The sequence below is a fragment of the Epinephelus fuscoguttatus genome, linkage group LG17 (assembly GCF_011397635.1).
Source record: "Epinephelus fuscoguttatus linkage group LG17, E.fuscoguttatus.final_Chr_v1".
Taxonomy (NCBI): Eukaryota; Metazoa; Chordata; class Actinopteri; order Perciformes; family Serranidae; genus Epinephelus; species Epinephelus fuscoguttatus.
The window spans coordinates 34202807-34216790 of NC_064768.1; the positions used below are offsets into that span (position 1 = coordinate 34202807).

General features: G+C 40.5%; 1 protein-coding gene across 2 annotated transcripts in view; it reads right to left on the reverse strand.

Annotated features, from left to right (window-relative positions):
• Window positions 1–7272, reverse strand: part of phactr4a (phosphatase and actin regulator 4a) — a 44417-nt gene extending 37145 nt beyond the window's left edge. Inside the window, exon 1 of one of the 2 annotated variants that reach the window (XM_049601419.1) lies at window positions 6927–7272. The gene's annotated coding sequence lies outside the window, so the exon portion shown is untranslated. Of the gene's footprint in view, window positions 1–615; window positions 766–6926 lie in introns of those variants that run through there. The other variant, XM_049601420.1, reaches the window with a different exon arrangement.
• Window positions 7273–13984: the final 6712 nt, after the last annotated feature.

Consider the following 13984-nt stretch of genomic DNA (forward strand, 5'->3'; position numbering starts at 1 on the left):
GAAACCATTTAACTACAAGTCTATAAAATCGGGCAAGCAAAACGCTTTGCTTCTGAAATAATCCCGGTGTGGTGCAACATCGTGCGGACAACGAAACAAAACCTTTGCTGTCCCTGGTCGTGTTGTCCCTCCCGGCTCCCTTACAGTCACGATAGCAGTGAAGATAACAAAAACGGGGAATATTACTCCTCGTATTGTGCCGAACTTTAGTGGATCATGACACATTGGGTACGGAATCAATCTTCAGATGCTTCAATTTAAAATAAGACCAAACTTTAATATGGATTACAGTTTTTGAGACATGACAAAGGCCAAACTGGCCTGCAACAGATAGAAAGGCTTGTTGTTTTTAGCCGAGCTGATTTACAGAAAACCTGCAGCCTCTACCAGCCAGTTACGAGGAGTGAGGAATCAGCAGTCAATGATGGTATAAAACATTTTTTTAAGTGTGAATCATCACAACCACAAGAGGTTTTTGACCATACAGCCAGAAATGTGCATGCAAAATATGAGGCTGATTGGTCCAGTAGTTTGCAAGATTGGACGCTGACAGACAGAACACACCCGCACACACACACTAATGATAGCCCTATTTTATTTTGTTTATTTTCTTACCATTTAAAAAAGCCTTAATCCATGTATGATTTATTGCTTCCAACCTGCCCACAGAGAGAGAAGCTGATACGCACTTAAACTCACAAATAATTTACTAGATAAAGTTCAGCACGGCTGCAACCCAATTCTGTTCTCAAATATCCTCCCGGTGCGTTGGGCCCAGGCGAACTCCAGCTCTAAAAAGGCAACAACTATCTGGTGAGGGCTGACAGCAAAGCAAACACAGAGGTGAGTTAATGTACACCGCTTTGTGAGCAAACAAGCTAGTAAACTAGAGCAGCTGAGCTGGGAGACTCAGTCCCCGCATTGTTATGCTGGAGCCCTCAGGACACCACGTGAACATGTACAAACACACACAGGTTCACACCCAGTCCTGTCGTTATTTCACCCAGCATCCAAAGGTTGAGGAGCCCGGCCTGTGAGTTACCTTACGTCCAGTTTCAAGTCACTGCTGTTGTCTCTTTGAAGCATGCCCACAGGAAATGTCTCAGCAGTAAACAACACTGAGTAGAATTTAAAGAACAGTAGGCAAAATGGCAGCCAGATTTTCTGGTTTGGTAACAGGATATAACAGCAGTATTTCAGTACTTTCACATGAGTGCAAGTGTACACCCTTTTGTATTTTTCATGGGGGTGAGCATTACACATTAAAGCTTTGAATCGTGCATATATGAACTATCAAGGACAGTTTTCAAGTTGTATGAGGCGTGAAAAAAATCTGCAAACATGTCAATACAAGGCAGTATGTCGAATGTACATGTATGACAGCACAACACACACAGACTACTACTAAATCAGGTTGATACTGAACAAGAGGCTAAGCATGTTCTGCATGCTTCTATTATAACACTAACACCGGCAATAAGAGCAGATGCTGTGCTTTTTCTATTTTGCCTCTTCAATATAAATTGTTTTCTGTAGTTAAGTAGGGTAACGGTACACAAAAATCACAGTTTGGTACGTACCTCGGTACACAAGTCACGGTTGGTTTTTTTCGGTACAGTAATGAAAAAACAGACAACTATTAAATATCTTTTACTTATTGGTAACCTTATTAAAACATACCACCACAGCAGTTAACTCTTTTTACACAATTTTTGAATGAAACAAATATATATAAAATCCTGCTTTTTCACATTGTTTGAATGAAAATAGAAATATAAAAGTGAAAAATAAAATCCTGCTGTTTTTTTAACACATTTTTTGAATGAAAAATATAAATATACATTTTGTGCTTTAACAGTTTTATTCAATTAAAATAAAAAGCATAGTGCAGCTGGTCAGCTTTAAAGCCTGCTCAGATTCAGTTTTACTAGGAAGTTTCCCACTTTGTTAAAGTGCAGTAAACAAAACATGCTTATATCTAAAGTGCAGCTTAAACAATTTTACTCAGCTCCAATGGCGTTGGTTATTTCTTTAGCGCGATGGTCAGGGAAACACTCTTTCTTTTTTAAACGACGACGATATCGTAGTTTGCACCAGATTGCTTTTTCTAGTCGTGCCTGTTAACATTCAAACTCGGGTGGTGTCGCTTTAGATGTGTTAGCATGTTAGACGTGTTTCCAAGTACATACCCGACCGCTGTTCTGCAGTGTCAGCACACTGCTTTTGTCTTGTCCACTTGTTTATTTCCATCTTCGTATTTTACCCTGAAACCAAAGTGTTCCCGAACGGAGGACTTAAGGTTTGCGGGTGGGTCTTCAGGTTCGTCAGGCTCACTTGCCATGGGGTCCATGTCACTGGTTCGACAGCCCATTAGTCCGACTGTCCGCGGTGCTGAACAGCTCGCGGCGGGCGTGTGATGCGCCGCGACCGGCTTGAGGCGGAGCAGGCTCACGGCTTATGTGTTTGTCACTTTCTTTTTCATTTTAACCCACACCATGCACAAAGCGGAGATTTACCAGACTCGGTCCGTCACTCAATTATGTCCGTTGGGGAACTAGATATTTTAAATGGTTCGGCTGGCAAAAACGGAATTAAAATAAAACAAAATAAAATAAAATAATATCCTGCGCCCAATAATTCGGTACAGGGTCGTGCCAAACCGAGAGTCGTGTACTGAACGGTTCGACACAAATACATGTACCGTTACGGCCCTATAATTAAGTCTTGGCCCAGCTTAAAACAAAATTCCTATTCACACATTTTTTTTGACAATCATTATAAATCTGATTCAGTTCCAGTTCTTGATCAAGGTTGGCTGAGCTGCATTCCAAGCACTAGTAAAACACTATGAACACACAGGTGTGATCGCATTACTATTTCAGTATCACTGCACCAGTTAGTCACCTATTGCCATATGGGGCACAGAGCTCAAGAGGGCAACTGCCAACGGATGCCCAAATTATTTATCATCTGCCAAAGGTGAGAAGAGACAGAAGTACGCACAACACTGGCATGCAATGGATGCCCAAAAAAACCCCCACAAAGATGGTGCAAAAGAAACAATGAAAGCACACAGGGATTTATGTTTGATTTCATTTCGATTGCACACATGTGTAAAGCACGCCCTCTCCATGTTGTCAGATGGGCCAAATTAAAAGTTTAAAGTACAATTTAAAAGAAAAAAAAAAAAATTGCAAACATGGTTTTAATTTCTAGATAATTCCAGTGATAGTTTTTCTTATAAGTTTGTTTTAATTAGTTGTTTGATGCTATAAAAAAGGAAGTCTGATGTCATGACTCGCAGCTATTTGTGCCAATCATTGTGCTAGCAATTATTCAATTCAATTCAATTCAATTCAATTCACTTTATTTATCCCTAAGGGCCAATTTAAAAGGGCATGACATTACTGGCACTGCTTGCAATCTGTTGGGCAGCTGTATGGGTGGAAACTTGATACCGCGGCAATAGCTACTACGCAGACTGGCTCCAAATGACATCATCAGAACAAGAGGATGGCGGCCGAATCTGGGATATTTTGGCTTCATTTTTGTACAGAGTAAGTGTAAATGCATTGTCCATCCTTATCATCCCAGAGTCTACGGTCTTGTTGCTTCGCTCCGCGACGTCCCCAACAACACCCCTTACTGTGCGTTCACACCAAACGCGATGGACGCGATGAACGCCACAAGTTTCCATTCAAAGTCAATGTAAATGACGTGATGACACGCGATGTCGCTTCGGGCGACGCGTTTCAGGCGATAAGAGCGATGCGATGAAGCGATGACGCGTCCATCGCCTCATCGCGTGTATCGCTTGAAGTTGAAAAGTTTGAACTTTTCAAGCGACATCGCGTCACGCTGTGCCACAACATCCAATCAGCGTTGATATCCAACCATTCATAAAGAAATTATAAGCTACTAACCAGAGACAGATGGACAAGCGCTCCGCAGCTGGGATGGAGCGCCTGTAGTTGGTGTCCAGGCGGGAGATCCTTGCACCGATACAGGCCAACAGGTCCTCAAACTGGGCCAGCGTCAGCCTGAAATACCGCTGGAAACGACCGTCATCCAGACGCAGCTCTTGCAGGAGGTGATGATATTCACCCAGCTGTGTGCGTTTCTGGAGGATATTGTGAACCCAGACACGGCAGCGTTTGGGTCTCCGATCCAAATCAGATGTCCACAACAGATAAAGAGCAGCTACGGTAGTTAACTCAGCCATGGTTGACTAGAAAATAGCGGGAGGTGAAGAAAATTGCGAGAGGAGGGTTGCGTCATCGCGATTGAAGCAACGAAGCGATGATCAAAAAGGTGACATTTGCGATCAAGTGACGCGATAATCGCGTTACGGGCGATGACATCGCGTCCATCGCGTTTGGTGTGAACGCACGGTTAGCCTAATCCAAAATCACTGTAAACCACTGCCTCTCAGGCATATTGCTTGATTTTATTTTTTAAATAAAATTATAATTTTTCTGCATTTGAATTCAGCTTAACCACTTACTTTCCACAATAGTGACTGATTTTTCACTCAGCAATAATCCGATGCTTCTTGTCTTTATAATTTTTCACAGAAACAGCATATTTCTTCAAATGATGCTTTGGAAAAACAACTCATTAGGAACTAAAGCATTGGTAACAGGGGTGTAATTCACTCCCATGAATAAAAGAATAAACATGTGCTCAGGGAAGCCACAGAGAGGTTTGCAAACCACCAATGTCAACTGGCATCATACGAACTGCTTAAGCTCACTGCTACGCTTGCTGCTTGTCATCTCAATAAAACACAAATAATGCACCTCATCTATGACTGCAACCGCTCATCAAAGCCTCTCAGTTCACAGTGTTTATTCACATGAATTCAGAGCCAAGTCCAAGACACTTTCCTCTGTAATAATATAAGCAAACCAAACTGTAAACAAACCTTGTTTATGTAGATTTTACTCAGCTGCAATGGAACCAAAGTCCTGTTTTATTATAACCAATTTGTGTTGCCAATGCCGAAGCAAAGCAATAATAACTCCTCCTGAGACTGCTAAATGATGAATGAAACACTTTAGGAGATGTCAGAGATATTTCATACTCTCGCTGACATTATTCCTTTGAAAAGTCAATGTTTAAAATCAGCTTTGCTCTGTTTGGACTGCACTGGCAGTTCATAAATTTTACACAATCCTGTTTGTTCACTGTAAGCTCCCAATTAGCTCACTGAGAACTCCCTGTTCATTGGATAATAGGGCAGAACTCTGCAGAGCTGAGAGGAGTACAAACCGCCATTGGGCCAAGTTCATTCTGCAGACTTGGCAATCGCTGAATGAAGAATCAAGCTGGACTTTGTTTGGGAGCGAGCAGCAGGGATCTCAATAAGCCACTGTCAACAGCTCGCTGATAATGGCGCACACATCTGATTATATAAGTCCCACACAGACCCACGATGTTCATATGCTTGAACAACTTCATCTGAACTCTGTTTTATAGCAGCTTGTTTTAACAAATTCAGCCACTTTAACTGTTTGTTTCCAATCTGTAATTATTCAGAAATCAGACTATACCTTTAAAAATCCTGAACAATGCTGTAAGTTATCGTTTAAGGAGGAGTATCTAGGATCATATGTGCCGGACATTTTTTTTGCGATGTGCAGCAGTACAAGGTAAAACAGGCACAAAGATTCCAATCTTACAATTTTAAGAAATCATTCCTGGATATACACCAAAACTTGTCTCTGGGCAAAATGCCTACCTTTCCCACAAATTTAATTTAAAAAGTTTTCATACTCATAGGATACTGCTCACTTTCAGACCAACTGAGCCAAAAGCATTACCTCTGCAGCTCAGGAAAACAGTTGGAAAGCTGCCACAGAAGGTGTTACTGTGAACAAGATTACAGTTACGAGCCACAGTCGCCTTCTAATACCCACCATTTGAATCCAAATCAACGCCATTCCTCTGCACCATATCCGCATCAATTTATCAGCCTCATTCCAAAATGCTACCCACCTTTGTGTCTAGTCTGAGATGAAATTTACCAACACCTCTTCTGCTGATGAAGCGAGGTGTAATCCCCGTCAGATGAAACAATCCACTATGTGTATACAGAGCACAATAACATGACTGACCTGATTACAATGCTGTCTATCTAGAACAAATACAATAAAGCTGCAGCTCCCTTTGTCTTGCCTCTTTTTGAGAGACTGTGTGATGTCCTGTTGGGCGTATTGCTGCTTTCAGGCTGCGGTAAAAGCACTGGGTGCTTGTCAGAACAAGTAGACGGGCCTGTGAATGGAATGCAGAGGGAATGCTTCACACAGAGGCAGGTTTCTACCCTGGAAGTCAAACTGTTGACACCTGAAGCCTCCCTTCAATCATTATACTGATCTTAAAATAATGTAAAGTTAATGCAGGAGCAGCCATGGGGCTCAGTGACACCTAAAATTAGTTAAAAGACTTTACTTACATAAGAATACAAATGTAAAGAATCTAGATTTTAACATTTACAGTGTTTAAGTGTCTTGAAAACAACAGGCAGCCAGCTAAAGGCCACAATAAGTCAGTAAGTAAGCATCGCCCTAGCTAGTGTTACATGTACACACTTAAGCTAACAGACAGGTACAGGTGGCTCATAACAGATGCTGATTGGGTAAAGGTAAGATACACTGCAACACAGTCTTTTCCACTGTTTTCCGGCCTCCTTGTGTATTTCCCTTTCTTATTTCACCAACTGAGACTAGAGCTAAAGATAGAAACGCATTACAAAGAGCACTGCCATAATGCTAATCCTTGGCTGCTGCTAGCTACACTGAGTCAGAGCCAGCAACAGGTAGCTCCTGCCCCTTTAGCATTAGCATTGTTAGCTCACGAAAATTAGCTCGTTCTTGTCACTTTAGCTCATAAAGACCCGTGTATTGTGGTACATAGAGGCTGCTCACCTTTCCTTGTAACCGCTTAACTTGAGTGGAAGTGTATCCAAAAGGCAGGAGACGTGTTTTGTCCTGTGTGTCGTTGTTAACTCCCTGATTACTTTTGACACTTGTCGCTGCTGTCCATCACAGAGTGCACCCAAGGCGGAACTAGCTTCAATAACTACCTTCTGATCCAAACAAAGTCACAAAAGTAACTTTCAGGAGCGGGCGGAAAAAAGTAAAACATCCAAACATCGCCTGGGTATGAAACAAAAGTGCCAAGGAGCAGTTAAATGCTGTAGCTAAATGTTTAACACTCTGCTGTCAAAAGGTGTTGCACGTTAACTCGGTGGGAAGATTAGAAACTGTTGCGCATGCGCACTCCGTAGCAGAGTGGCTGCCGCTCCCCCACCTAGAGAGTAAAATCTGAACCACACGCCACAGTCAAACCGCAGCGACCACGTGACCAACTGAGATCTCTCAATGCCCCAACAGATGACTTCTCTTTGGTAAGGGTTGGTAAAGACTGTGGCTTTGGCATAAAGAAAAAAAAAAAAGTTAAGGTATTATTTAAGTTTGGCAACCACAGCCCTTGGTTAGAGGTAGAGACAGGTTCCATAAGCCATGTCCCCTCTCACCTGGGGTCATCATGCTCTTTAAATAGAGATTTGAAACACTAAATAATCATTATAAAGTTAAGTTGCCTTATTTAATTGAATACAGTTAAAGTAAACATGATATAGATCAGACTCTAAATTGCTCGTAGGTGTGAAAGTGAGCGTGAAAGGATGTTTGTCTCATGCGTCAGCGCTGTGATAAGCTGGTTATCAGTCCAGGTTGTACCCCACCTTTCACCTAATGTTAGCTGGGATAGGCTCCAGCCCTCTGCAATGCTTAAGAGGATAGGCTGTTACAAATAATAAATGAATAAATGAATAATATAAGATATTTTTTTTTCTGAAGATTTGTCACGTCTGCCATAATACACATAATTGATGACACATAATATGTGACAAATAATAATAATACTAATAGTAATTACTATTATTATGCATTTTTTAAAGGCACCTTTCAGAGCATTCAGAGACACCTTACAAGACACAATTAAAAAAATAAGCAGCAATGCGTCCATAGATCATAAAATCAAACAATTCTGTACTATACAATAAAAGTTAATAAAATAAAATGACTAAACAGAAATCACAATTACAAATATTAGGTATAAAATCAAATAAAATGCTTGAATCCTTGCACATCAATATTCATACAGAATGTCACTATTATTAAAATCACATAAAATGTCTCTTTCTAAAATTTCTGAAAACAATCTTGGTTTCAGTTTAAGTGCATTTGATCGCAAAACATTTGGGAATGTTAGTAACAATAATAACTTTATTTATACAGCACATTTCATGCAAAGATGCAGCCCAAGGTGTTTAACAAGACAAGGTAAGATGAAAATAAACAATGACAATAAAAAAGAAATAATATAGCAACAAGAAAACAAGCAAAAACAGTGTTGTCACAATAAAAAAAACCACTTTAACAATGATACCAGTAATATCAATCCAAATTAAAAGCCAAATGAAAAAGATAGATCCACAATTTCTGTCTTAGCAATTCAGAGAGAGATTGCTGCTCTAAGATCTAAGAGGAGGGAGTTCCTCAATTTAGGGCCATAAAAACAGAAAGCAGCCGCACCAGAGTTCTCGTGGGATACTTAATTGGGAATCGTGGGAATAGTAGTGGAGGATCTGAGAGGTCTTGTCGGGACATAAAATGAAAGGCAGCTGCTGTTATATGAGGGTGCTAGATTTTGCAAGGCTTTGTAGAAAGGTAGAAATAGTTTAAAATCAATGATTAAAGGCACAGGTAGCCAGCAGCGGTTGTGGGTGGATTAATGGAGGAGCCTAACACTCACGGACCAAGGGGGACAAAGTCAGAGCTCCCCTGGCCTTCACCTCCAAAATGTGCACTCAAGTTAACACGTGCTACAAGGAAGAGACCCAAAATGACCACAAAGAGACAAAACATAACTACAAATAGATGCAAAACAGCTGTGAAAGGGTCACAAAAAGACCCAGAAAGGGGCAAAGCAACCGCAAAGAGATGCAAAGCAGCTGCAAAGAGACACAAAGAGACTTACAACAGCTACAAAAAGGAGCAAAACAACCACAAGGTGACACAAAATGACCACACAAAAAAAAATGAAACTGACTACAAAAAGATGCAAAGCAACCAGGAAGTGGCAGAAGATTACCCCAAAGAGGCACGTAACGGGATGCAAAGCAGCTGCACAGAGACTTACAACTATGAAAAGGAGCAAAACAACCACAAACAGGCACAAAAAACTACAGAGATGCAAGGCAGCTGCATAAAGACAGAAAGGGACTTACAACTAAAAGGCGCAAATCAACCACAAAGAGACACAAATTAACGACAAAGACATGCAAACAGCTGCAAAGAGACTTACTACAACTACAAAAAGGGGCAAAACAACCACAAAAGGAACAAAATTACCCCAAGATATTCAAAATGACCACAAAAAGACACAACAAAAGATGGGATGCAGCTGCGAAGAGACACAAAGAGACTTACAACAACTACGAAAAGTAGCAACACAACCACAAAGAGACACAAAAAAACTACAAAGAGATGCAAGGCAGCTGCAAAGAGGCACAAAGAGACTTACAACCGCTACAAAAAGGAGTAACACAACCACAAAGAGACACAAAATGACCACAAAATAAATTGAAAATAACTACAAAAAGATGCAAAGCAACCATGAAGTGGCAGAGGATTACGCCAAAGAGACACAAAACGAGATGCAAGGCAGCTGCATAGAGACTTACAGCAATTTCAAGGGGCAAAACAACCACAAAGAGACACAAAACAACCACAAAGCAATGCAAAACAGCTGCAGAGACTTATTACAACTACAAAAAGGAGCAAACAACCACAGAGGCACAAAATTACCACAAGATATTGAAAATGACCACAAAAAGACACAGCACCACTACAGAGATGCAATGCAGCTGCAGAGAGACACAAAGACTTACAAGAACTACGAAATGTAGCAAAGCAACCATGAAGAGACACAAAATGACCACAAAAAATGAGTATGACTACCAAAAGATGCAAAGCAACCACAAAGAGACACAAGATTACCACAAAGCGAGACAAAAACTACAAAGAGATGCAAGGCAGCTGCAAAGAGACACAAAGAGACTTACAACAGCTACAAAAAGGAGCAAAACAACCACAAAGTGACACAAAATGACCACACAAAAAATGAAACTGACTACAAAAAGATGCAAAGCAACCAGGAAGTGGCAGAGGATTATCCCAAAGAGGCACATAACGGGATGCAAAGCAGCTGCACAGAGACTTACAACTACGAAAAGGAGCAAAACAACCACAAACAGGCACAAAAAACTACAGAGATGCAAGGCAGCTACATAGAGACAGGAAAAAAGGAAACACTTCGCACATCTATTAAACAAGACAGGTGTGTTAGAGAGAGAAGACCACAAAGTTGCAAAAGGACTCCCACACACTGTCTAACTTGCAATATATAATTTATTTGCAAAGCTTTGGTAGACCTTCATCAGATGAAGGTCTAGTACCGAAATATATAATACATAATTTATTTTTGCCGAAACGTTGTAAATAAATTATATATTGCAAGTTAGACAGTGTGCGGGTGTCCTTTTGCAGCTACATAGAGACAGAAAGAGACTTACAGCAACTACAAAAATGGGCAAAACAACCAGTTAGAGGCACAAAACAACTACAAAGAGATGCAAAGCAGCTGCAAAGAGACTTAATACAACTGCAAAAAGATGCAAAGCAACCACAAAGAGGCACAAAATGACCACAAGATATTGAAAATGACCACAAAAAGACACAACAAAATTACAAAGAGATGCAAAGCAGCTGCAAAGAGACTTAATACAACTACAAAAAGGAGCAAAACAGCCACAAAGAGGCACAAAATGACCACAAGATATTGAAAATGACCACAAAAAGACACAACAAAACTACAGAGATGCAATGCAGCTGCAAAGAGACTTACAACTACGAAATGTAGCAAAACAACTACAAAGAGACACAAAATGACCACAAAAAATGAGTATGACTACCAAAAGATGCAAAACAACCACAAAGAGATGCAAAACAACAACAACAAAAGGCTCAACAACTATAAAGTTTGTGTGTCTAACTCCCGTGTAGGAGGTGGTGGGGCTATCTTCATGTCTGTGACCAGGGGCCCACTGTCTCACAATCCACCCATGAGTGCAGGGGTGCACTCAATGCGATCTCTTTTTTGTACTGATCAAAATTCTGGCTGCAGCTTTCTGACTTAGCTGTAACTTTTTAGAGAGAGGCCAGGAAAAAGGAGAATTGCAGTAATCTAAACATCTTGTGAAAAAACAGGCATCAGCATTTCAGCATCATTATGAGTTTAAAATGGTCTATTTTTGGCAATGTTCCTCAGATGAAAAAGTTATGTGATGGTGTCAGATGTGTTAGAACTATCAATGTAGCTGAGATTTTGGCTGAAAGGTGAGAAATACTAATTCATGTGGGTGAAGATTTTGTCTTTTCGATTGTTATGTTTGCTGTTTAAATGCACTGCTCTGTATATATTTTGAGTCTAAAACAACTCTGAAGCTTGAGTCATGCATCGTCCTGTCTGGACAAGGCACAGCAATCAAAAGTTTGAATACTGTGATCTCTCCTGGTCATTTGATGAACTACATGCTGTGAGCACAGTGGCTGTTTGTAGACCGCACACTATAGATCAGAGACAGAGATTTGCCTGCCATCTGCTGGGCTGGTAAAGACCCTGTCACTGAGTGTAGACAAGTTTCTGAACAAGTCTGGAAACAAAAACTCAATCCAAGAATCATCTGAATATTGTCGCTCACATTATCCCAGGACTAATTACAGCCAAAGTTATTGTTTTTTTTGTCCAACTATTTCCTGTGACATTCAAATGTATTAATCAAACAAAGAACAAAACAATAACAAAAAACTTTTACAGACACTTCTCTACTGTTTGCAGTAATCCAAGAACAAGGCGTTGATGCCAGAGCTGATACTGCAGCAGCTCAATTCATGTTAGCCAGCTAAAATTTATGTGCCCTTTGTTTGCCTGGTATAAGGAAGTAAACACACCATACATACAGCGCTGCCTGCTGTGAGAATAGCTGCCACAGCCATTCCCAGTCTGAAGTTGTTTTTCTGCTGAATACTCTGCTGAACAGCTCTCTGAGAGAGGAATGTGGTCTGTGAAGGAAAAGTCATACAAAAGCAAGCCTGCCATTGACCTTTAGGTGGACCCAGTTTAGTCTAACTGCCCCAGACAGGGTTTGGCCCCTTGCACTGTGTTTAATTATAGTAACCCTTTCATGATTTGATCCCAAAGTGTTATTGCTGGGTCACTGGTCAAGGCTGGTGGAGGTTTATGACACTGGGAGGGATCTCTTATTATTAAAGTGTTGAGATATTAAAGTATGGACCCATTGTTCCCGTGTTTTTGTGTCTAAGTGACCAATTGATGCAACAGTTTTTGGAACTGGTCCAGTATTGAATGAGAGCGTTGCAGCAAGCAGCGTCAATACAGGCTGCAATGTAACGTTAATGGGCAATTGTGCACCGTCAATTTACATCCAGTAAAAGTGCTTGTCTTTGCCACTAACAGGCTCAGATTATTATTTTAAGTGTTTGACGACATTATGTAAAGGATCCTAAAGAGACAGACCTTTGTGTTAAATGGTAAGATCCTTTGTTTAACCAGAAACAGCCCTGAAATGTTTTTCATCAAACTGACCAGACTCCATTTACAAAAACAGTAATTGTATCATTGTAGAACGCACTGCATTTAAGGTCGACAGAAACAATATAATACCCACAAAAGCAATTCCTGGTTCATCTTTCCACTGTTTCCACAAGCACCAACTTGAACTTGAACTTGAACTTAATTCACAAAATGAAATTTAAAAATGTGCTCCCTCTATACAAGCTTAAATTTGCATTAACTAGTCCATACCCACTGAGTGCACAGTTGCCCACGTAGAGTTTCACATGGTGTGTGAGGCAGATTTATTCTTCATGAGGAGAGGCATCTCTGTGCAAAGTTTCATGTCTCTACGACATATGTGGCATGAGATATGCCCATTCAAAGTTTGCAATTTCAATCGGTTACTATAGCGCCCCCCTTTGGCCAATTGATGTAATATTGCTTCATTTGCATCCTCCCATGGATTGACCAAGTCAGTGAGGAGAAAATCGTGGAACAGACACACACCCACACACACCCACAGACAGACAGAGTTTTTGTCATTATATAGTAAGATTTAAATGGAGTCTGGTGGGTTTGACAATGGCAATTTTGTGGCAATTTCAAAGTTAAACAAAAAGAATCTTTAACAAGAAGGTCTGTCTCTGTAGGGGTAGGGATTCCACAATGTTGTGGGACACTTAAGATAATAAACTGACGGTGCAGCTTGCTTTGCTCGCTGCCATCTGCAGCAGTCTCACACAATACTGGACCAGTTTAAAAGATTGTTGTCTCTGTTAGCCACTTGGTGTCAAAAACATGGAAGAATAGGGTCCAGGTTGAAAAATAAGTTACCCTTTAAGATTCAGGGAAAAGAAGAGATGATATACTGTAGCTGTGACAGCAACATACTGAACATACACAGGCCTACATTGTTAAAATTTTGCATTTAATTGGCAAATGTTGATCACATCTAATGAGCGTATCATGCCCCAGCAATGCACTTCAAACAATACATAACCTCTATCACATACTCTGTTTCACAAAAGAATTCAGAGCTGATTTTAACACTCTACTCATCACTTAAAAAGCATTCAGTGTTGGTTTTTTATATGCCAGAGTGCACCCTAATCACCCATTAAATATTCTTGTTTGGTTCCACTTGTTTAAAAGGGAGACAAAGCTCGGCAAAGGACCCACTCATTATACTTGCCAATTCTGTTTCTATGTCTAAATGTCACACAAGATCCAGTCCTATGTGTATTTATTTATTTATTTTGCGTTGTTGCATCATTTCCTA